A 23,823-nucleotide genomic window follows, 5' to 3' on the forward strand; every position below is an offset into this window, starting at 1 on the left:
AATGAAATTGGAGAAGATGAACAAAATCGATTACTTGGTAGTGGTGAAGGTGTTTCAACCATTCGTTTACGAGTACCCTTACCCCCAATTGGATTCCTGTTAGACAACTATGTTAATAAACACCCTCTCACATGAATAAACTTACATCACAAATTAAAAAATAAACTTACATTTTGCTTATCGAGCTCATAATGTCGTCGTGAAGCTATGTCTGAAATTATATCAAGAAAATCAAGTAAATTTCATACAAATCAAGCCAATTTCACAGAAAGCAAGTAAATTTTAATCAAACCGAGTCAATTTCATACAAATTAAGTCAATTTCATCATACAACCCAAGTCAATTTCATACAAATCAAATAAATTTCAATCAAATCAAGTCAATTTTGTACAAATCGAATAATATTCTAAATTCTTAAAATTTCAATGACATACTGTTGCCCAAGAAAAATATAATTTTGGGTGAAGGGGCATTAATGTCATTTATAAAAAAAACACAGACACTTGTTGCTCTATTACCAAGCAAAGTACCAAAAGACATTTAATACAACTTTATACCATCCATACACATCTAGATATGGATTTTAGTGCTTTTATTGCATGAGAAGTTTCTCATTCTACCTTCAATTTTGTGTCTCTAATTTTATTAGCTTCACTCATCTTCACCAAACAAAGAAGTTGTTACAAAGAAAAAACAATCTTGGTTTACCCAATTACAAGTCTGCTCTTTTTTAGAAATTGGGATTTTGCCCATATTTTGTACTAGGAATTTAATGAGGTGAACAATTAGATCTTAACTTTGGGGGTTTCTTGTATTGATAGATTTGAAATTGTTTCAAAGGTGAGAAGAATGTTGAATTGAAGTTGTAGAACAAGATGTTTAAATCATCAAGATGGAAGAGTGAGAAACCCAAAATCAACTGTGTATTCAAATTGCAGTTTCAAGTCATCCAGGTACAATTTTTACAGCAAATCAAATCAATTTTTCAACTTTCACCATCAAATTTGAAAACAGTACACATTATTTGCAAGTTTTATTGTGAACAATGTAGATGTAGATAGGGTGGTGGGATCCTAGGGCATCAGATTTTTGAGTCTTTTGACTGAAACATCCAAAAGGTTTGATTCAAAATCCTAATTGTAAGTTAAACCCTAAATCCACAATTCCCTCCCAATGTCATATATGAATATTTATTTCTCCTGAGTCCCAAAAATTCCCACCATCCGTTCATTGGTAACCTAAAAATATTACACAATTTATTCATCTTACGGAGCAAAAATTCCCACAGTCCATTCAATGGTAACCAAAAAATATTACATCCACAATTTTACCTTTACACATGGGTAGTTTGAATGGAAAGAGTGAGAATACCTGGTTTTATTTGTCGAGTTTCCTTGGAGAGAGAGGCTGGTTTGATGGAGTTTCGTTAGAGAGAGAGAGAATTACCTGGTTCGTTTCCTGGCTTTGTGGGAGAGAAGAAGGTTATGTTGAAGGCGCCCCGGCTTTCTGTCGTAGGCGCCCCAATTTTCTGAACCCTCAAAAAGTCCGGTTTTTTTTTTTTTTTGAGTGAAAGGTAAATTACCATAAATCATAAGTGTAACAATTACAATATAAAGTTGGGTTATCAAAACAGAAGAACCAAATACTTAGTCTAGGCAAACCAATTCCAGGGCTGCGAGTTCGTGGGCCAGCGTATTCGCGGTTCTTTTGACACAAGTGAACTGGACATTAAACGTGGCAGCATATCCCCGTAGCTCGCTTAAGTGGACGGCCAGATTCCAAGGAACCGTAGGATCCTGATCCTTTATGTATTCCCACAAAACCCTACAGTCTAGTTCGAGTATAAATCCGTCCATTCCCATCAGTTCCGCCGCTTCTAACCCTAAGAGAACCCCTTTGATTTCACTATGAAGAGGGGAAATAGGTTCGAAGGTTGTTGTTGTGGAGAAGATGATGTTACTCTCCGAATCCCTTATTACTGCTGCTGCCGATCCTCCATTATTTCTGTACGACCCATCTGTGTTGATCTTGTAACTACCATGTGGAGGTGGAATCCACTGTTCTTCCTGCATGAAAGGAAAGAAAGTTAGTAGTGAGCTAGGGTTTGTAGATTCAAAGTTAGAAACTTCAAACTTTGTTGCAGTCCAGCATCTGTTAAGATCTATAGGTTTATTATTGAAGATGAAATCATTTCTAGATTTCCACCAATTCCAGAGCAATGATGTGTAGGTAAGCCATAAGTTGTCTCCTTCTCTTCCTTTTTTTAGTAGGTTCTGAAGATTTTCGATCGGATCCATTAATAACTGTTGTAACAATAGGTTGTTTGTTGTCATGATCAGAGTTTTGAACTTCGAACAGGAGCCAAATAAATGATCCGAACTTTCTATTTCTCCTGTGTCACAGAGCAAACATATTTGAGGTAAATCATGTATTCTCTGCCCTATATTGCTTTTTGTTGCCAAACTATCATGGATGAATCTCCATATAAACATTTGGATCTTCGGATTAATTGTTGTTTTCTTCCAAAATTGTTTCCATGGGAAGTTGTTTAATCTTGATGGTAGAGATGGTAGTCTTTGAATTTCTTTATAGTATGATTTGGGATTGAATTTCCCATTCACTGTCTTCGTCCATACAAGTCTGTCCCTCAAGAAGTTTTCATTGATATGAATTTTTTGTATTGCCCTTACTGTTTCGACCGAGAAATGTGTCTCCAAAAGCTGAATGTTCCATCTCTTCGGGTTATAAAGTAAAAGATCCGATACCCAGAAGATATTTTGTGGTAGATGATATGTTAAATTAGGTTTAAACCCCACCAACTCTGGAATCCATGGATCTTGCTCGATCTTGATGGATGAACCATCTCCTACTTGCCATACACAATTATTTTCCATTGTAGGCCTAGCTCTAATGATGCCTTTTGGTCATTTCGCATTATCTAACAGCATATGAAAGTCCTCTAACGGCATATGATCGTTAAGTCTAACGAAAGTCGGGGGTTTCAGTAATTACTAATAAAAGTCGGGGGTTTCAGTAAACGCATTATCAAAAGTCGGGGGTTTCAGTAATTCTCCCTAAATTTCCATTTTTTTGTTTGATGTACATTGCCTTCATTTTGATTTCTATGCTTTTATTCATAAAGGCCACGCCTTTGGGGAACAAAGAAAAATCCGTGGAGAACAGAAGTTTTCTATAAAATTGGTCAACTGAGATTGATTTTCTTATTTCTATTTGTTGCTATAGGGATTCCAATTTTGGGAGTAAAGAAAATTAAATTTTTAGAAGGAACTTTTATAAACTAAAACAAAATCTTTTTAGGGATTTAAATCCTAAACTCCTTCAAAGTGTTTCTTCTTTTTTTCATCTTCCACTCCAAACTTTACTTTTTTCTAACCACTAAACCCTAAAAACATGAAGAACGACCTAATATATTTATAAGTGATGAAAAATATATTTTAGCGCTTCAAATTAATTGATTTTTAGGGTACCTCTCTCGGGGAGGATTAATGGATGAAGAAACTTGCTTTGGACGTCCCATGGAAGATGTATGAAGAGCTTCAAGAGATTTTGTTTGATGAATTCTAGAGTTTAGAATGTTTTTTCCCACTTTATCTTTCTAACTTTGTTTCTGATTTTAGAGAAATAAGGTAGTAGAGGTTGGAGATTTGATGAAAATAAGTAAGAAAAGTGATGAAGAAGGAAGAACAAAGAATAAAAAGAGGTGAAAAAAAATTCGAGTTTTTTTTTACTTAAACTTAATTTTGCAAATTGTAAATTTTTTTTGTATTCCCCAAAAAAATATTGCCTGCAGATTTTACAAAGAAACATGGATTCCCTAGAGATTTTATTCTCCGGAGATTTTTCTTTCTTCCGCAAAGCTGCAACCATTCATAAATGGGAAATTTTATAGGCAATGCCAAACTTGTTAAAGGTAATGTATTTCTCATCTATGATTTGGTCAAAAGAAGTTGATCAAGTATTGTTAAAGGCAATGCTCAAATTTGAGGGTGATTATCACCCACCTCTTGTTATCTTCTTCTTCCGGGAAACAGTCGCCACCCTGTAATCTCCGACCGGCGACTTATATTTTTCTTTCTCTCATTCCTTCTTCTGCTTTCTCCTTCCATCTTCCTTGTTCTTCTCACTCTATTCTCTTTACTCTGTCTCTGAAAAAAATCAAAATCAAGTTTAGTTTCAATTCAACCAAACCCTAAAAAAATCAACCAATCTATCTTCTTCTTCACTAAAATTACAAAATCATTCCATCTCTCGAAACCCTAATTTGAATCAACATCTCAATGGCAACTACTTCATTTCTCAAACCGATTTCCTTTAATATAGAATCAAAATCTCTATCTCTGAAATGGAACCCATTGCTTCAAACTTTCTCAACTCAAATTCCTCTTCGATCAATCAAAATCAACACCAATGGATTAATCAAAACTTCTTCCAAATTGAGCAAAATAAGTAAATTTAGGGTTCATAGTTTAATAAACTCGAAGAATTGTATTAAAGATGATGAAGAAAAGGGGAGTACGTGAAATCCATTTGAGGGTTTTGTTGAGGTGATTTTAAAACCCCAAAAGCTATTTAGAAACCTGCTATTACAATTGTTCTGTTAGAATTATTGCTTGCTTATAATCCACATTCAGCTTTAGCTACTTCAGGAGGTAGAGTTGGTGGACGAGCGTTTTCTTCGCATTCATCATCTTCATCAGGAAGTTATTAGACTAGAAGTCTAAGTCATAGTTTGTCTTATTCGTTGCATTATTATGCTTAGTCACTGTTTAGGTTTACTGATGGCGGTGGTGGATTACGTCGGTCCGGCTATCGGTGTTGTTGTTGGTCGGCGACGACTTAACGATGTCAATTATGCCGTTAGGTCGAACATTACTTGAGGCATTGCTTCCTTTGCCTACATTGTCTTTAACCATTTTATGAATTGCCTTTAACAAACTTTCCTTTAACAAGTTTGGGCATTGCATATAAAACCTCCCTTCATAAATTGTTATTTTGTTTTGGATATCAATGTTTTTTCAAAGAAAATCTAGGGTTTGCTGGACATTTCCTAGTATTCTTATTTTGATTTGGATATTTCAGTTTTTTTTTCAAATAAAATCTAGGGTTTCCTGAAATATAGTGATGTACAAAACTTGTTTTGTTTCATGTATTGTTATTGTAGTTTCGATATTTCTGATTTATGAAAGCAAATATGGGGTTTGTACGAAGCAAAATGTATTATGGTTTCCCCAAAATACGTTTTGTAACATGAATTAGGTGGTATGGTTGGTGAAAATACATTATGTTTTCACCAAAATACTTTTTGTTTTCACCAAAATACTTTTTGTTTCAAAAACACATTATTTTGATCGCAACATTTATAAATAACATTTTATTTTTATTGATTTTTATTTTCATATTACTGAATGTGAGGGTACGAAATCGCGGGTCAAGAAGTCAGCTGGACCGGACCGTTGACCGGATGTCGAACCTCCACCTGTTAATAATTTTGCGGGCACCGACGACGTCTTTGGGCTTAACCTGTGACAAAAGAGACAAAAACACACGTGACCGTAAGTCCCTTGGGACACCGGGATGATGTCGGCCTAAGGGGGCTCCGACGGTCATTGGGCTTAACCTGTGACAAAAAAGACAAAAACACACGTGACCGTAAGTCCCTTGGGACACCGGGATGGTGCCGTCTTAAGGGGCTCCGACGGTCAAGTCAGTAATCTTGCAAGAGAAGTAAAGGGTACGTGAACGATGTCTTTGGAAATATTACCGTCGGTTGGTATCGGAGTTTAGGCACGACTCGTAGAGTGGCCGGAGCTCGCTCTCTACGGATTGACTGACTTGTTGGAGAGAGATTATGAGGACTGTCCTTGGTTAAGGCAACCCTCGTAAATGTGGCAAAGTAAGAAAGGCCTGGCCTCTAGGAGAGATAAAGTCACTTGCTTATGCTTTGATCGTCAGGAGAGAGAAATAGTATGTCGTCCTCTTTTGGACGTTGGTCGATCTCCTTTGATGTGTAGTCGTAGGAGAGATAAAGATAGGTCCTTCTCCTTTGAACGTAGGTCGACCTTCTTTAGTGAGCGGTCGTCAGGAGAGAGAAATATGTGTCGACCTCCTTTTGATTAGTCGTATGTGGTTCAATGGATGTTTGATTAGTCGATCACAGAGAAAGAATAGGACGATAGTAATAGTGGGGGTGTCGTAGACGACTGATTGGTCCCTCTGTATGAGAGAGAAAATGATGGTGTGTACTCGATGATTGGTGATCGAGTGTCTTAACGTGAAGTTGGATGATAGTATTGAGTTTGTACTCGATGTGTTTGCCTTGGATCAGATGATCTGTATCATCTTCTTCTTGGTCCTTTTATAGAGTCTTCGATCGACTGCTACTCGGTGCTGAGTTGTCATCTTTAATGGTGGTAACGCATGACTTGTCACCATTAATATGGATTCCGTAACCTTCTGACGGATATATCCGGGATATTGTCATCTTGAATGACTGTAGCGTCTCTCCAACAGATATACGGCAGGAGGTCCGTTGAGGATTTGAGGTCGGACCTCTTTATCCAGAGCTGGATGTGCTTTCGTACTTAGGTTGCTGAGGAGGCGAGGGTGAACCTCTTCCTCCAGGGCTGGAAGTGCTTCAATATTTCAGCCTGGTAAGGGGGCGAGGTCGGACCTCTTCCTCCAAGGCTGGAAGTGCTTCTTTACTTTGGCGTTGCTTAGAAGCACCCGAAGGTAAATGGGTCGGGCCCATTAGCCCTTAATTCATGGGCTTGATCACCAAGTAAGACCATTAATCATGAATTTCTCGGGGCACTTCTGGTGACGTATTTTGGCCCATACACTGAACAACCTTTGGTGTGCAGGTCGAGGTCCCCCTCAACAGTGCAGAAAGAATAGGGCAAAGGAAATGATTGTGAGAATAATATTAGGCGCACATGATTGAAGATATGAAGGAGGAAATTGGTTGTACTCATTTTGATGTTTTTTCAGTAAATGATCATAGCATTTGTGTGTTTGTTTGTTACATTATGTATTTTTCTTTCAATAATATATAAAGCGTGGGCGTAACGTAACCTGTGGCCCTAGGGCACGGACAATATTTTCAAATGATATGTGAGGATCTGTATTTATCTCTTTCGAATCGACATTGGAAATTGACAACAAAAATAAGCAAAGAAGAGGCATGTTCTACTAAATCTCCAACTGAAATAGAAAGCTTCATTAATTACACTCAATACAACAATCAGTAACAACTCATCTCTTAATATTTTCTCATAAGAGATTTAAAGTTTAAAATGCAACTTTAGAAATAAGTTTAAACTTAATTTAAGTAAAAAAAAAGTCAAAATCAATTCATGCCTTCTTATTGCGAGGGGCACTGAAGCTTCTGGACAACACCATGCATATATTCATCTTCTTCATATGTCCCCTACAGACACCTGTAATGAATGCATGCGATCTTCTCTCCTCCACCGCTGCCTGCTGAAATTTTTGTACAATTATCAACTAAAATCAAAAATTAATTTATGATATTTGAATTTAAAATTTATGTCTAGTAGTTATATCTTTTGATATATTATTTGGGGAGATATCTCTTTTTGTGAAAAAAGTTTTTCTACTTAAAAAGAGTCTTTTTGTTCTCTATAAATAATGTTTTCTCTAAACACATTTTGATGTAATCGAAAACCATGTAGAAACTATGTCGGAATATCCTTTGCCATCTTCAATATGTTCTAATGCTCCTTAAGTGAAATTCTCCACAAGTTACTTGGTGTAGTTTCTCAAAGGCTTGTAATATCTTGGGAAGCAATTTGCCTTATAACCTTCAAGTAATCTCGATCGAGAGGGGGCAAATAATGCTTTAAGGAAAGTGTATCTAGTACACGTTTCAAGCCTCTGATGTCCATCCCTCTCATTTCTTTATCGAAGACAATTTGTCTAACAATCTTAAAGCATTATTTACATAGAGAGGGATGCTACAATAAAACAAGGAGATACGAAGTTTTCTTTCTGACCGACAACTCGAGTACAACAAAACATTTACAAACATTAACTAGTTGGAGGCCTCTTATAACAGTCACTGAGAAAGAAAGAGATGAACTACATTTATCCAGATAAATTTTTACTTCCTCTTTTTCTATTTTAATGGGAAATTGACAAAAAAATTTCAGTTACCCATCCATTACATTTTCTAACAAAATCCCTAAAATTTCTAACAAAATCTATACATTTTCCTGTTAGACATGAAAAGACAATATTTAATCATGAGTATTACAGTAACATGTGAATATACTATTAGATAAGTTTGGCGAGGAAACAAACAAAAAGAAAGAAAGAAAGAGGCGGTAAGAATTCCATGGATTGTCGTAGCATGTGAATTTTGATTCTGAACCTACCCTTGTACAAGAAAAATAAATTGTTAAAATTTCAGTTTCTCTGTCAAGAGGTTGGCTTAGAGAGTCTGGAAATTGGACTTTATTCTACATGGAATTTGAATTCTAAAGAGAGATGGAGATAATTGAATTCTAAAGAGAGAGTGGAAATTGAACATTCATTCTACATTGAATTTAAATTTTAAAGAGAGAGGGAGAGAATTGAATTTGATGCTTCGATCAATAATGTATGATGTCTATGCATGGGCGGTACAAATTCTTTTGCAGAGAAGGTTTATTTTTAATGACAATATCTCACTTATGTTAACAGAAGAATGGTGATCATAAGCATTTCTGCGTCCAATCAACATGAATGAAGGGAAACCTCTTCACTATGCTGTTAGAGATATAAGAGAGAATGAAATGTGTATCTTCCATCTACCTGATTCATCCGAAGGAAACAACTATTTGGTCTTCCATTATACCCTTCAAGGAAAAGAAGAATGAAGGGAATAGGAGAATGCAAGCAAATGCAAAAATTTGAGTCATGCCTTAAATCACATCTGTAGTCGAAGACCAAGTTTTACAAGCCAGATAAGTCTTCTTTCTTCCATTCTAGTTTAAAATCATTTGATTCGTTATACAATTGATATTTATTACTGTATAGTTCCAATTTTATGATAATAATGATTATGAACGGAAATGAAGTCATCGTTGTAAATTGAAATGGAAATTAAAACTTGATGGGCACATACTGTGATCAGTGGACATTCTTAAGGGATTCTTAATCTTATTATATAAGAAGAAACAATTTGATGTGGTGACACAAGTGGAACCGTCTCATTAATTGTTAGGAGAGAACAAGAAGGAAATAAACAACAATCAAGAGACTTTTGAAATAATCACTCATTTGAAAACCAAAAGGTGCCCCTCTAACTACCTTAACTAGCATCCTTACAATTATTTTTGTTTAGTTTGTAAAACCAAACGGTTCTCAATGTTAATGGTGGAGAATGATAAGGGATAGGACACCATCTTTTTGGATTGTTACACACTACTTATTATGTATAAAAGAATGTAGGGGTAATTAATTTTCATGAAAAAAAATATATGGACATGCCTATAACTATAGGGGGATCATGCTTGTCACAGAGCATAGTTGGAAATTTTCAATATAGAAAATGAAAAGTGAAGCTAAGTGGGTCTTGGCAGATACAATATTATATCATTAATTAATGTACTTGGCATCATCGTGGGCGGACCCACGTTGGGTCCTATGGGCACACGTGCCCCCACGGCTCCGAATGGGTTATGAGTTGAAAATGTATGTGATTCGGAAATTTCCTAAGGTCAGTTCTAAATAAAATCTGAGTAGTTGTTAAATCTTAACATGAAACTGGAATTGGCTAGGTGGTGAGGTAGTAGTGTTCTACTACAAAGGTCATGGGTTCAAATCCCAGTACCATCACCATTTCTTTTGGGTAATTTATTTTGGTCCCAACTTTCTTTGATGTTAGCATTTGGCACTCCGAATACTCTTCTTTTCTGATAAGATTTTTTTGTATTTTTGTTCTTTTACAAATTCGAGATTGACTTTTCCTTTATGCTAAAATTCACCCAATCTCCGGTAGAGTTATTTACGTCTTCATATTACCTTTATATCCTCTTCACAATTCATATTTATGTATATTTTCTAACAATATTATTTTAAATTACTCTCATATGTCTTCTTCCGTTTCCTTATTCTGTACGAAATATGAATTATGAAGATTTTTTTTCAAGATAAAATGTCTTCTTATTCTTTTAACATATAATTTGCACTTATTGATTTTTGTATAAATTAATTGTGCATACTAATTATTTGTAATTAGATTGTAGTCCAATCAACTCACGGTTGGTGGTAATCTAATTCGATGAGTGTTGCCATGACAGATAGAGATCATTGGTTTGAATGCTCATTATTTATTTATTTATTTTGCAATCCAAACTTATAACTCGTTTTGGTAGAGTTTCATAGTGAAGCTCGACAATTCGTCATTTGGGACGGTATTTGTTTTTTACTATTTAATATAATTAAATGTGCCACCACAAAGAAAAATTTCTGGGTTCGCCACTGATTCATATTATTGGAGAAATTTGTCAATGAAATTGTGAAAAGGAATATAAATGTGAGTATATATCCTTCGTCGCCAAAAGTACATAATTCCTTTTATATATGTTTCATGATAAAATAATCATGAATTGAGAAAGGAACATTAATACTGTAATTTACTAACAATCTATTTGTGGTTACTCATGCATACTCAAAATAATGGGGGTGATTAATTTTTATAAAATCATGTTCCTCAAAATATTGACAAATGTTATCGCAGTTGTAACAACAACAAATATTATCACAGTTAACAATATCTTGATGTTAGAGTGGTCTATCTAATTTCAAGTTGAAGATGTTACAATTTTAATATTTGATGCTCTCTAGTACATGCTACTGAAGGAGATAAAGAGATCAATTGTTGGATATTTAAAATTGTAAGGGTATCCAACGTCAAATTATTAGATTTGAAACAAAATATATGAGAAAGTGAATTTCAAATTTCCTAGTTGTTATTTATCTAAAATGTGAAGGTGGATATGATGGAATCAGTGAAAATTTTTAGACGTCGTCTATAACATAAAATGTGAAACACTTAATTCAATATTGAATTACTTTGTCATGTTTGCAATGTGAAAACAATATAGTAAATCAATTAAGTAAACCTATGACGAGAGGTTTGTTAAATTTACATCTAGAGAGAAGGGGTTGAAACTCTTTACATAAAAGTCACCATTGACGGCAACCCAACCTAATAACAAGACAGAGAGGGTATAGTAAATTGTTTTCCTCTCTGTTTTCAATGATTATTAGAAGGTCGAAAAACTATTTGGTGAGCGAAATCCGATACACGAAATAACGTCTTATGATTGTTGGACTAATTAGTTTAATTGTCCTTCTCGAATACACAATTCGATAATGATTTCTTTCGAAAAATTATGTAACAGACTAGCAACAATATAAAGTATAATTTTATGACCGAGTCGAGTATTGGATACTCTCTCCTTAAGACGTATTCGTCCCGCAATGGTGCTAAGCCGGGTTGTATATACGAATCGTCTCCCAAGATAAAACAGTCTTACCTTCTTGAAGCGCATCATTTCTTTCTTCAAGAAACTTCAATCCAAGTAAGTAGAGAACTCTCTTAACTTCTTAGACTTCTAATGCGAACTCTAAACTCAGAAAACTAATTGATTTTTCTATTTTTAAAATGAAATCTGGGTTATGTATATATAGATGATGGTGACTACATGGAGAGACATAATCCTAGAGATGTGTTTCTCCTAATTTTAATTCAACCAAGGCAATTGTTCAACCAAGGCAATGGTTCAACCAAGGCAATGGTTCAAATTGCCAACAATCCCCCACATGAATTAAAATTTATTCTATATGAAGACTATGCAAACTGACAATGCATACAGACTAAGAGAGTTCATATGGAAGTTGTTGCATCAGGAGAGGTGGCTTTTGGCTTTGAACCTTCCTTAGTGTATGGCTACCGGACTTACTAATTGATTAGTGAACATGATGTCTTGTGAAGGATATGATGCCTAAAGTCGGAAGGAATGGTACCCTTCCGAAGGAGTGTCCTTCGACCAAGGATGCAATGCGTGCAATTTGGCTAATAGGATCTTAATGACCTTATTCGGAAGATCATTAGTCCGGTCCAATTAGGGGTCGTAATGCTTAGCTAGAAGCCAACTACGATCGTCGAATCAAGAGTTGATTCGCGGCTAACATAGACCGGATCCTACAAGGGTTACACAACAGATTAATGATTTGAACGGAGAGAATTGACTAGATGGATAATGGCAAATAAGTGGATTGGATCCGCTATTGGTAAGTCCTGAAAGATTCGGAGAAGTCCGAAGAGATAAACATGTCCGGGCCCAAAAGGGAGGCCCGAAATGGCTTTAGGAAGGCCGGCCATGTGATGGCCGGCCCAGGAAATAGGGCCGGCCATGTGATGGCCGGCTAGGCCCTAAGTGGGCCGGACAAGGAAGCCCATAAAGGGCTATGTTGGCCGGCCACTTAAAGAAACCCAATGGAGGGTAGTTTGGGTGTTGCCTAATAATTAGGTTTATGGAATCCTAGTTTGAGTCTAATACCTCTTCTAGGGATTTCTATATATACCTAATTATACAACCTAAAGAGAGAGGCAATTGAGAGATAGAATTGTGTGTGTCTGAAAGAGTTTCAGAATATACATCTCAGAGAGAGAGAGAAAAGGAGTTTTCTCAAGTATCTAGTCAAGAAGAAGGAGTTCTTCATCTCAACCTTCAAGAAGGTCCTAGCTGACTGAAAGGAGGGAGTTCAAGTCATTATTCGGTGTCTCAAGTAGAGGAGCTACACTTGGAGCTCTTATCTTCCGAATACTGATCGGAATTTAGTTCGAGGGAAAGCGATTAAGAGGTAATCATCTTTCCAATCTAGTTCATTGGTATGTTCATGTATAGATCCTGGAAATAGTGTTAAACATATGATGTTTGAGATTCCGCTACCAACACTAGTCAATTAGGTGTATGAGATACACTAGGTTATTCCCCTTCAGTGGCATCACGAGCCGTTTGCATGAACTATCTTTGACTAGACGAATTAGATTCATACTTGAACAACTAGATATTAGTGTTTTGATGTTTGAATAGAGATTTAAACATAAGTTTGATGAGATCAAATTAGGGTTTTGGATGAGATTCATGACCTAGAAACACTATAAACATAGTTTTATGAAAAGAGTTTTCATAAACAAGCTTTAGGGTATTAGAATTTTGATAAAAATCATCAAAACCATGAAGATTGGTTGATGAATTGATCAAAAACAGTACCTAACAGCAGCTGGAACAAAGAAAAAGAAAAGAAAAATCAGTTGGAACGGTTGGATTTCCAAAAAGGTTTGGAAACCCTACTGGCCGGACCGGCCAGGACGCGTCCAAGACGCGTCCGGGCCGGACCAGCATGTCTCGGACAGACAGTCCGAGACAGACAGGGACACGGACTGGAAATCCCAGTCCGTGAAGGACCGGGAATCCTAGTCCGAGCTGGACTAGGAGTCCGAGACTCTCGGGTCCCGGACATCCCAGAGCGTCTAGGACGCGTCTAGGATATCCCAGTCCAACACGGACTAGGAGTCCGAGACTCTCGGGTCTCGGACGTCCCAGCGCGTGGAAGACGCGTCTGGGACATCCCAGTCCGAGACGGAATAGGATTCCGAGACAGGAGCGTCTCGGATATCCCTGACGCGTCTGGGACGCGCTCGAGGGAACCTATTTAGAGTCTCGGTCTAGGACCGAGACACTGGACGAGTGTCCGGATGCATCCAGGATGCGTCTGGAGCAACCAGAAGCATCTCGGATGCGACTGGAAGCTTTCGGACGCAACTCGGATGCGACCGGAACATCCAGAAGCGTCTAGAACGCGTCTGGACGCGTCCAGAAGGCATCCCAGAAAGGATGGCCTCGCCGTCTGTGCACAGAAGCGTCTGGGACGCGACTGTGGAGCACGGGTGCATCTCGGACCGAACATCCGAGATGGCACATGTGCTGTCCTAAGGCCAGACACGTCCGGGACGCGTCTGGGAGTTCCAACAGCTCTCGGATTAAGCATCCGAGAGGGATATAAGGCGACCGGATGGTCTGGACGCGTCTGGGACGCGACCAGGACGCATCCTAGACATCTCACCCGAGATGTCTATGGTCTGTCCTAGGACAGAAGCGTCTAGCTGGGCTAGGACGCGTCTGCCCGAGAGACAAAGCACGACAGGAAAGTGCTGTCTCTAGGACCGGACCTTGACCAGGCTGAGTCAAGAGTTGACCAGAGACCAGTCAAGGGACTTTGACCAGGGTTGACTCAGATCTTTTTGAGTGAGACTCAAGGGCTTTTTGGGCCATGATCTGAAAGGGAGTTTTTCAGACTTTTCCCCCAGTTCCGAGCATAATTTAACCGACATAGACCCGGGTTAGTGGAGAACCCGAACGGAGTTTTTCCTTATATTGATTTTGGAAACAATTAAGGAAGAAACATAATGTGCTTCTAGTTTGAGTATTGAGAATACGAAACTTTAGAAACATTAGACATTGAGATGTCACAAATTCCCACGAATAGCTATACGATAGCAAAACCTAGAAACGAATCTAGGATACATACTTTATTTATTATGATTGTCATATTTTTGTATGTATGGATGTATGTGATTGCGTAGAATATTATACCTTTAGATAGGATTATCGTTTCTTGTTCTAAGCGCAAGGAGTTGTGCCCGAATAATACTTAGAGTATAGGGTCTTAGAATCTATTGACGAACTGAATGATGAGATCATGGTTCAAGTGGGAGTAGTCAATAGAGGTTCTTGGATATGGATCCAATCGAACCGTAGGCGAACAAGAAATAAACTTAAAAGATGGGATCTTTTAAGGGGTAATACTAAGATTTAACAAATCATTACGCAAACCCACATAAACTTTTACGTAATAAATCATGAATGGTTATGCAAGAGTTCACAGTAACGCAACTTGATAAATTACGTAATAAGTCCCAAAAAGAATTTTGAGTAAAGCCTACCCAGATTAAGACACCTGTTGAGCCCTTGTTCATCGATGGTGGGTCATGCCAAAGCAGGGTGCCATCTTTTACCTCGGGACAATACGGGTAGATCTATGAAGAGGTCTACATGTCTAAATGGTTATTCTCAAACGAGTCAGCAAAAGGGTTTTGGACTTCGAGGCTAAAGGACGATTTAATGTTTAAATCGTCAACCAAGAGTCATATGAAATATGATCAGTAAGGAGTTACTCACCCAGGACGACGAATTAAGGGCAGTGCCAAAGTACGCTTAATTTCGAAGGAATGGGATCTTGGAATTATATTATTCTAAGGGGACGACAAAAGTAGAATAATATAGGCAAATTAAGAAAAATTGCTAGGATAACAAGTTTAATCACTTTCGCATTTCTTACATGTAGTTTAATTATGACAACAAACATCTTCAACCTCTACACCATACTTGAGAAATTGAACGATACCAACTTCGTTCAATGGGAGAGGAACCTGAGAAAGGTTCTAGGAGAAAGCGCAGAAATATTGGACATTCCAATCCCCGTGCTTTCAGAAACTTCTTCTGATGAAGAACGTAAGCAAGTAGACGATATTCGAAGGAAGTCAGCGCCAGTAACCGGTTTAATGCTAATGGCCATGGAAAGAAAATATATAGATATGTTCATTGAAATGGAGGCATACACCATTATTCGACGACTAAGAGAGGTGTTTGGAACACAATGTCGAATAGAAAGATTTAGAATCACAATGGTGACACTGGGAATGCGACTGGAGAAAGGGAAACCCGTCCGTTATCATGTTTTGGAGATGATTGATCACTTCAAAGACATGGAATGGATGGGGTCTCCTATGCCAGTCGTAATGGCAGTTGACATCATCCTGAATTCATTGGATGAAAGGTTTCAGGATGTAGTAGCAAACTTTGAAGATAAGTTTGGACGGGTATCCTTCGAAAATCTACTGGCGATTCTGGAAGTTGCTGAAAGTAGATTCAGCACCCCTGAAACTCTAGAAGAGATTCTAGGAGTTCAGGAGACTGTAAATACGGGAACGGAAGACGTTAGGAGAAGGAAGCCGTCTGGCAAGAGAATGGGCAGGAAAGCACCAAGACCCAGAACTATCCTTCCTAACAAGAGATGTTTTGTGTGCGGTAGCACATCTCATATTCGATTAAGAGATTGCTCGCGATTCTTGGAAGATCTAAACGACGGAGCTGGGAGTTCCGGTCAAGGTAAAAATTATTAAAAGTTATTCAATTAAATACACATTCCTCGAGGTATGTGATACCTAAAAGACTCTTATCATTATGAATGACAGGAGCAAGAGGGAGCTGAGTATTTATTGAAGACGAGATGAACCTGTCGAAAGCTGAGAAGGCAAGAGTTGCTGGAAAAGCTCAAGAAGGATCATAGACTCGATAGGCAATACTTTAAAGTAGTTTTAGTATTTCTTTTTCTTTTTAGAACAATGACTCTGTAATGAGATTATGGGAGTGAATAAAATATGAGATATTTTATAATGTTCTTAAAAGAGCCTATCTAACTTTTAAGTAATTTTAACGGATGATCCGACTTAGGCATTCTAAATCTAGTAAGAGTACAAGAGTTCAGTTAATCGTAGAAAATAATGTTAGACATGAAAGTCTGCGATTAGTGTGATTAGAATAGACATAAGACTTGATTGTGGAGAAGTTTTGGAAACAAATCCAAAATCGAGAAATGGGTCTGGATGACTAAAGAATATGATGAGATCATAAGTTCGATAGTCATCGGTCTTCCAAAACACAAAGTCTAATACGTATCTGCCAAACCACTAAAAACCTAAATAGCTATAGTGAATAATTGAGTCCATCTTGATATGGATAATATTTTAGAAGGAGTTCTAAAATTGTCAATTATTCTAATGTCTAAAGCGTGTTAGACATAAGTTCTTCAAGAAGAAGAACGGGGTTTTCTCGCCAATCATCGGAACACAATGAGATTGTTGCTCTCGATGGTGTCTTCATTAAAAGGAGGGTCGTTCTAAGAAGACAAGTGGGAGGAAAAATCGAATGGGATTCGATAAAGAACAACAAGAGGAAGTAAGGAGTTACTTGCCTTAAAACAAAAGAGAGTAAGAGTTACTCGGCTTAAAACAAAAGAGAGTAAGAGTTACTCGGCTTAAAACGAAAGAGAGTAAGAGTTACTCGGCTTACGTGACAAGAGATGTCGACTTAAATGGTTCAAGGGACAATCGCCTGGAAACTTCTTAAGGAGTTAAGAAAGTTGCTCAAAAACCCCAAGGAATCTTTAGAAGATTCAAAGAACTATAGCAGAAACCACTCTGAAATTGGATCGGAAATCCAAAGAGATAAGAGTAAGAATGGTTAAATCTTGTGAGACAAGAAGGTAAGTGGGAGTGTAACAAGAGTTGTTTCAGGTCCTGTATGTAGGAGACATACAAGAAAGGACAAGAAGACGAGGGTGAATTAACCATGGGCATCAAAAGTCTATGGAGATAGACCAAAGGATGATAAAGACTCGTTCAAAAGGAGTTTTGAAGAGGTCTGAATAAGAAGATCTCTTGGAGAGAAATTCTACCCAACTCCCGTGATAAAACGCGGGAGAGACACTTATGTTAGAACACATAAGAACGATCATGAGATGATTGTTGTTTACCCGAACATCCAAAAGTACTTGGAGTACGAGAGGATGTCGTCGCCCATACAAGACAGAAGATTGAAGAAAGTCATAAAAGTAATCTTCCGAAAATAAAGATGGGAATCTTTTAGGAAGGGCTAACAGATGGGAAAGAGTTTTCCATGCTGGGAGTCGTTACTTAACTCTACTAGATAAGAAAGTAAAATTAGAACTTGGGAAGTACTAATTTCAGTGGGAGAAAACTGATATTATCATAACAGCTTACGAAGAGTTCGAAAGCAAGATAATAACAAAGCAAAGTGAAAAGGAAACTAAACTGTCACCTTAGAACGATCATGAGATGCTCGGGTCTAAGGAATTAGGATCCAGGAGGAGAATCCTAAGAAGACTTGTAAAATTGAGAACGTGAAGGAGTTCACGCGGGTGCTCAAATTTTACAGACTCTTGTTATCCGAAATAAACTGGGTTTATTTCGTCATCTAAATTGTGGTTTAGAATTTAGACGACAGTCCAAAAGGATGGAGTGTTCCAGGTAGGTTTATTAGATACGTGATCTAATGAAAGAAACCCTACTAAGTGAACATGGAAGCACATCATCCTACCATCCCTAGTCCAGGTCATTAGTTGGACAATAATGACTTAGGAAGACTAGCATGAGTGATTGACAAGATAGCGGTGTTTCTTGGGCTATGGGAATAGGAGTATTCAAAGGTCAACTTCATGGGTGTATAGATGATACACTGGAAACCCGCCGAATGAGAGTACTTCAAGAGTTGAAGTTATAAGATGTCATAACTCTCATTTAAGCAAATTGGAGAGATTCCTCAAAACATGAGTACTCACTCAGTTTATGGAAGGAATGTCGAACTTTGGTACCGTCAAACGCCATCCGTAAAAAGTGGTTATAAAAGCGGCATACTGGGGGAGACAGGATAGACATGAAATTGAGTGGGAGTACAAGAATGGATTATGTTTTCCTGAGTAAAATCAGGATAAAGTATCTCCGGGCCACTTGATGAGAAACAACTGAAAAATGCATGGCCGTGCTCAAACGGATTAAGAGTTAATCGTTTGGATTGGAAGTTGTTCTCGGGATCAAGAGAGTCTGATAAATATGACATATCAGATGAGATACGAAAAAACATGGGAATCGAGCATTGCACTTGTTCTAAGTACAAGTGGGAGACTGAAGGATATGATGCCTAAAGTCTGAAGGAATGGTACCCTTCCGAAGGAGTGTCCTTCGACCAAGGATGCAATGCGTGCAATTTGGCTAATAGGATCTTAATGGCCTTATTCGGAAGATCATTAGTCCGGTCCAATTAGGGGTCGTAATGCTTAGCTAGAAGCCAACTACGATCGTCGAATCAAGAGTTGATTCGCGGCTAACATAGACCGGATCCTACAAGGGTTACACAACAGAGTAATGATTTGAACGGAGAGAATTGACTAGATGGATAATGGCAAATAAGTGGATTGGATCCGTTATTGGTAAGTCCTGAAAGATTCGGAGAAGTCCGAAGAGATAAACATGTCCGGGTCCAAAAGGGAGGCCCGGAATGGCTTTAGGAAGGCCGGTTATGTGATGGCCGGCCCAGGCAATAGGGCCGGCCATGTGATGGCCGGCTAGGCCCTAAGTGGGCCGGCCAAGGAAGCCCATAAAGGGCTATGTTGGCCGGCCACTTAAAGAAACCCAATGGAGGGTAGTTTGGGTGTTGCCTAATAATTAGGTTTATGGAATCCTAGTTTGAGTCTAATACCTCTTCTAGGGATTTCTATATATACCTAATTATACAACCTAAAGAGAGAGGCAATTCAGAGATAGAATTGTGTGTGTCTGAAAGAGTTTCAGAATATACATCTCAGAGAGAGAGAGAGAAAAGGAGTTTTCTCAAGTATCTAGTCAAGAAGAAGGAGTTCTTCATCTCAACCTTCAAGAAGGTCCTAGCTGACTGAAAGGAGGGAGTTCAAGTCATTATTCGGTGTCTCAAGTAGAGGAGCTACACTTGGAGCTCTTATCTTCCGAATACTGATCGGAATTTAGTTCGAGGGAAAGCGATTAAGAGGTAATCATCTTTCCAATCTAGTTCATTGGTATGTTCATGTATAGATCCTGGAAATAGTGTTAAACATATGATGTTTGAGATTCCGCTACCAACACTAGTCAATTAGGTGTATGAGATACACTAGGTTATTCCCCTTCATCTTGAACTATTCAATTTTCGCAGTAAGTCGATACAATAGCCAACACACAACTTCTTCCGTACATATTTGATTCTTTGGTTGTGTCCTTTTCGGCCCTGGACAGCTCCTGGATTCATGAGTGCTTTAGAGAATTCCGCCTTAAGACATTCTCATAGAACCGGCATCAGTTCTACACTCACATAGGTGATGTCCTATGAAGAGTACCCTGACGTACCCCACTTGTTTACACAAGAATATAGGCACCATTAAAAGCATCGCTTATCCTATCACCTGACAGGCAACACTGGTACTTAGGAATGGGTAAGAGAATGACTCTTTATGTGTTACTAGCGAGTATGTCACATTTATGTTGTCCCTTTTGAACCTAGATCTTGGGATCTGCAGTCAACTAGGTTGGGTTTCTATTGTGATATACTCATTTACCTTAGGCTCTAAGCCCATTCCCCTTGATAGCTTGTACATTTGCTCTTTCGATAACCCCTTTGTAAACGGATCCGCTAAGTTATCCTTTGATTTTATATAATCAATTGTTATAATTCCACTTGAGAGCAAATGTTTAACGGTATTGTGTCTTCGACGTATGTGTCGAGATTTTCCGTTATACATTTTATTATGTGCCTTGCCAATTGCCGATTTACTATCGCAATGTATTTTAATAGCAGACACCGGATTTGGCCAAATTGGAATATCCTCTAGAAAATTACGAAGCCATTCAGCTTTTTCTCTAGCTTTGTCTAAAGCAGTAAACTCTGACTCCATGGTTGATCTTGCTATGCAAGTTTGTTTTGAGAACTTCCATGAAACTGATGCACCACCTATAGTAAAAACATAACCGCTTGTGGATTTAGAATCGTTTCTATCCGAACCCCAATTTGCATCAGTATACCCTTCAAGAACTGCAGGGTATTTGGTAAAATGTAACCCATAGTCCTTAGTATATCTTAAATATCTAAGAACTCTTATCAGAGCACTCCAATGACTTGTATTTGGATTGCTCGTAAACCTACTCAATTTACTTACTAAGTATGCAATATCAGGTCGTGTACAATTCATTAGATACATCAAACTACCAATTATCCGAGAATATTCTAATTGGTTAGTACTATGACCCTTATTTTTAGTTAGATGTAGATTAAGGTCTACTGGAGTTTTTACAACTCGATTATCATTTTTGTTGAATTTCTCTAAAATTTTCTCAATATAATGTGATTGAGATAAAACTATTCCATTAGAAGTTCGACATATCTTGATTCCAAGAATTAAGTCTGCTTGACCTAAATCTTTCATATCAAATACTTTTGATAGCATTTTCTTCGTAGATTTGATCATATCTAAATTGCTACCCATTATTAACATGTCGTCTACATACAAACATAGAATTATAACTCCGTTGGTAGTAGATTTAGTGTAGACACATTTATCACACTCGTTTATACTAAAACCATTTGACAGCATGGCTTTGTCGAATTTTTCGTGCCACTGTTTTGGTGCTTGTTTTAGCCCATACAATGACCTTACTAATTTACAAACTTTCTTTTCTTGACCAGATACTATAAACCCTTCTCGTTGTTCCATATAAATTTCTTCTTCTAATTCGCCATTCAAGAAAGCTGTTTTAACATCCAGTTGATGTATCTCTAAATTATATAGGGCTGCTATAGCAATTAGCACCCGAATTGATGTTATTCTCGTAACAGGAGAATATGTATCAAAATAGTCTAATCCTTCTTTTTGTTTGAATCCTTTTGCGACAAGTCTTGCTTTGTACTTGTCTATAGAACCATCCGTTTTTTATTTTCTCTTGAAAATCCATTTATAACCCAATGATTTACACCCCGGTGGAAGATCTACTAACTCCCATTTATGGTTCTGAAGGATAGACTAAATTTCGTTATTTACGGCCTCTTTCCAAAATTGAGATTCAAGAGAAGACATTGCTTCTTTCTATGTTTGCGGTTCTTGTTCCAACAAATATGTGAGGAAATCAGGACCGTATGTTTTGGCAATTTTTTGTCTCTTGCCTCTTCGGAGTTCCTCTTTATTTTCTCCTGCTTGTGGTTCTTGAACCACATTCTCTTTATCATTTTGGTTTGTATTTTCATTGTTATTAATATTCTCAAATTTTCTCTTTTGAGAACTTTTCTCGTCGTCTAATTTACATAGAAATATGTCCTCAAAAAATGTAGGATTTCTTGATTCGATTACCGTATTAACATGTAAGTCTTGAATTTCAGATTTATGTATGAGAAATCTGTATGCACTACTATTATGTGCATATCTTATGAAAATACAATCGATAGTTTTTTGTCCAATTTTGACCTTCTTTGGTGTAGGAATCGCCCTTTTTGCTAAACACCCCCACACTTTGAGATATTTATAGGAAGGCTTTTTTCCTTTCCATAACTCATAAGGAGTTTTATCCTTTTGCTTGTGAGGCAATTTGTTCAAAATATAGTTTGATGAAAGCAAAGCTTCCCCCCACAAATTTTGGGGTAATCCCGAACTTATAAGTAATGCATTCATCATTTCTTTTAAAGTTCGATTTTTTCTTTCAGCGACTCCATTTTGCTGAGGCGAATAAGGAGCCGTAGTTTGACGAATAATACCACTTTCAGCACAAATATCAGCAAATGGTGATTCATATTCACCACCTCTATCACTTCGTAAAGTTTTGATCTTTTGATCGAGTTGATTCTTGACTTCGCTCTTATATATTTTAAATTTTTCTACGGCCTCGTCTTTACTTCTTAACAAATAAACATGACAGTATCTAGTACTATCATCTATAAACGTGATGAAGTATTTTTTCCCACCTCTTGTTTGAACTGTTTTTAAGTCACATATATCACTATGTATCAGTTCTAACGGTTCTGTGTCTCTTTCAATTGAACGGAAAGACGACTTAGTCATTTTTGATTCGACACACACTTCACATTTATGATTGGGATTAAATCGAATTTAGGTATAAAGTCCATGTTGATTAATTTTCTTAAAGAATCGTAATTAACATGTCCTAACCTCTCATGCCACTTAATACAAGAATCAACAATATAAGCGGAATTGTTAATTTTATTAATCTTAGGAATAACAGTCATTACATTCATCTTGAATAGACCTTCACTTAAATACCCCTTTCCCACGTACATCCCATTCTTAGTAAGAAAAAAATTATCAGATTCAAATACAAGCTTAAAGCCATTCTTACTTAATAAAGAACCAGAAACTAAATTCTGTCGGATGTCGGGTATATGAAGCACATTTTTCAGAGTTACTTCCTTGCCAGATGTGAATTTCAGAATGACTGTCCCGTTCCCTTCAATCTTTGAAGTTGCTGAATTTCCCATTAGTAAAGGTTCAGCATTTTCCACCTTTTTGTAAGATGAGAATACTCCTTTATCTGAACAAATAGGACGAGTAGCACCAGTGTCTACCCACCATTTTCTTGGATTATTTACCAATTTGCTTCAGAAATAACGGCACATAAATCGATCACCTTAACATTATCAGACAAGTTATCACTCACTTTGTCTTTTGTCTTTTTCTTCTTGAAAATTTTCTTCCAAGTTTTGGAGCGACTATTTTTGACATGATGTCCTTTCTTGTTACTAGTATAACAAGTCCCTTTGAACTTCTTAGGGTTCTCTTGATATTTTTCTTTTCCTCCCGTAACCTTTTCAGGGTTTTCTCCATGAGAAACATGAGTTGGAGGGACATATATATTGTTTCAAGTGTTACTTGTCGTTGTCTGTTGAATACACAATTCACAGACGAATAAGAATATGGTAACAATCACTATACCTTCCTTGGTTGTATACCTTCTTGATGATAACCAATAATTCTAAATATAAAATTACAAAGTAAATGAATTACTTACTAACATTAACAGAAACTCAGATCAATCTATATCTATACAAATAATGTTTGTTTCATACCATATAATAGATA

The 23,823-nt window shown here is 37.3% G+C and overlaps 1 long non-coding RNA gene across 1 annotated transcript; it reads left to right on the top strand.

Moving 5' to 3' along the window:
* Positions 1–574: 574 nt before the first annotated feature.
* On the top strand, positions 575–7,125 carry LOC147544174 (uncharacterized). Its single transcript, XR_015224000.1, has 2 exons — positions 575–953; positions 6,882–7,125. It is a non-coding gene; the product is annotated as an uncharacterized LOC147544174 (long non-coding RNA).
* The last annotated feature ends 16,698 nt before the right edge of the window (positions 7,126–23,823 follow it).

This window comes from Eschscholzia californica, unplaced genomic scaffold (assembly GCF_041429995.1).
Source record: "Eschscholzia californica isolate CP2 unplaced genomic scaffold, dmEscCali1.0.p SCAF_4, whole genome shotgun sequence".
NCBI classification, from domain to species: domain Eukaryota; kingdom Viridiplantae; phylum Streptophyta; class Magnoliopsida; order Ranunculales; family Papaveraceae; genus Eschscholzia; species Eschscholzia californica.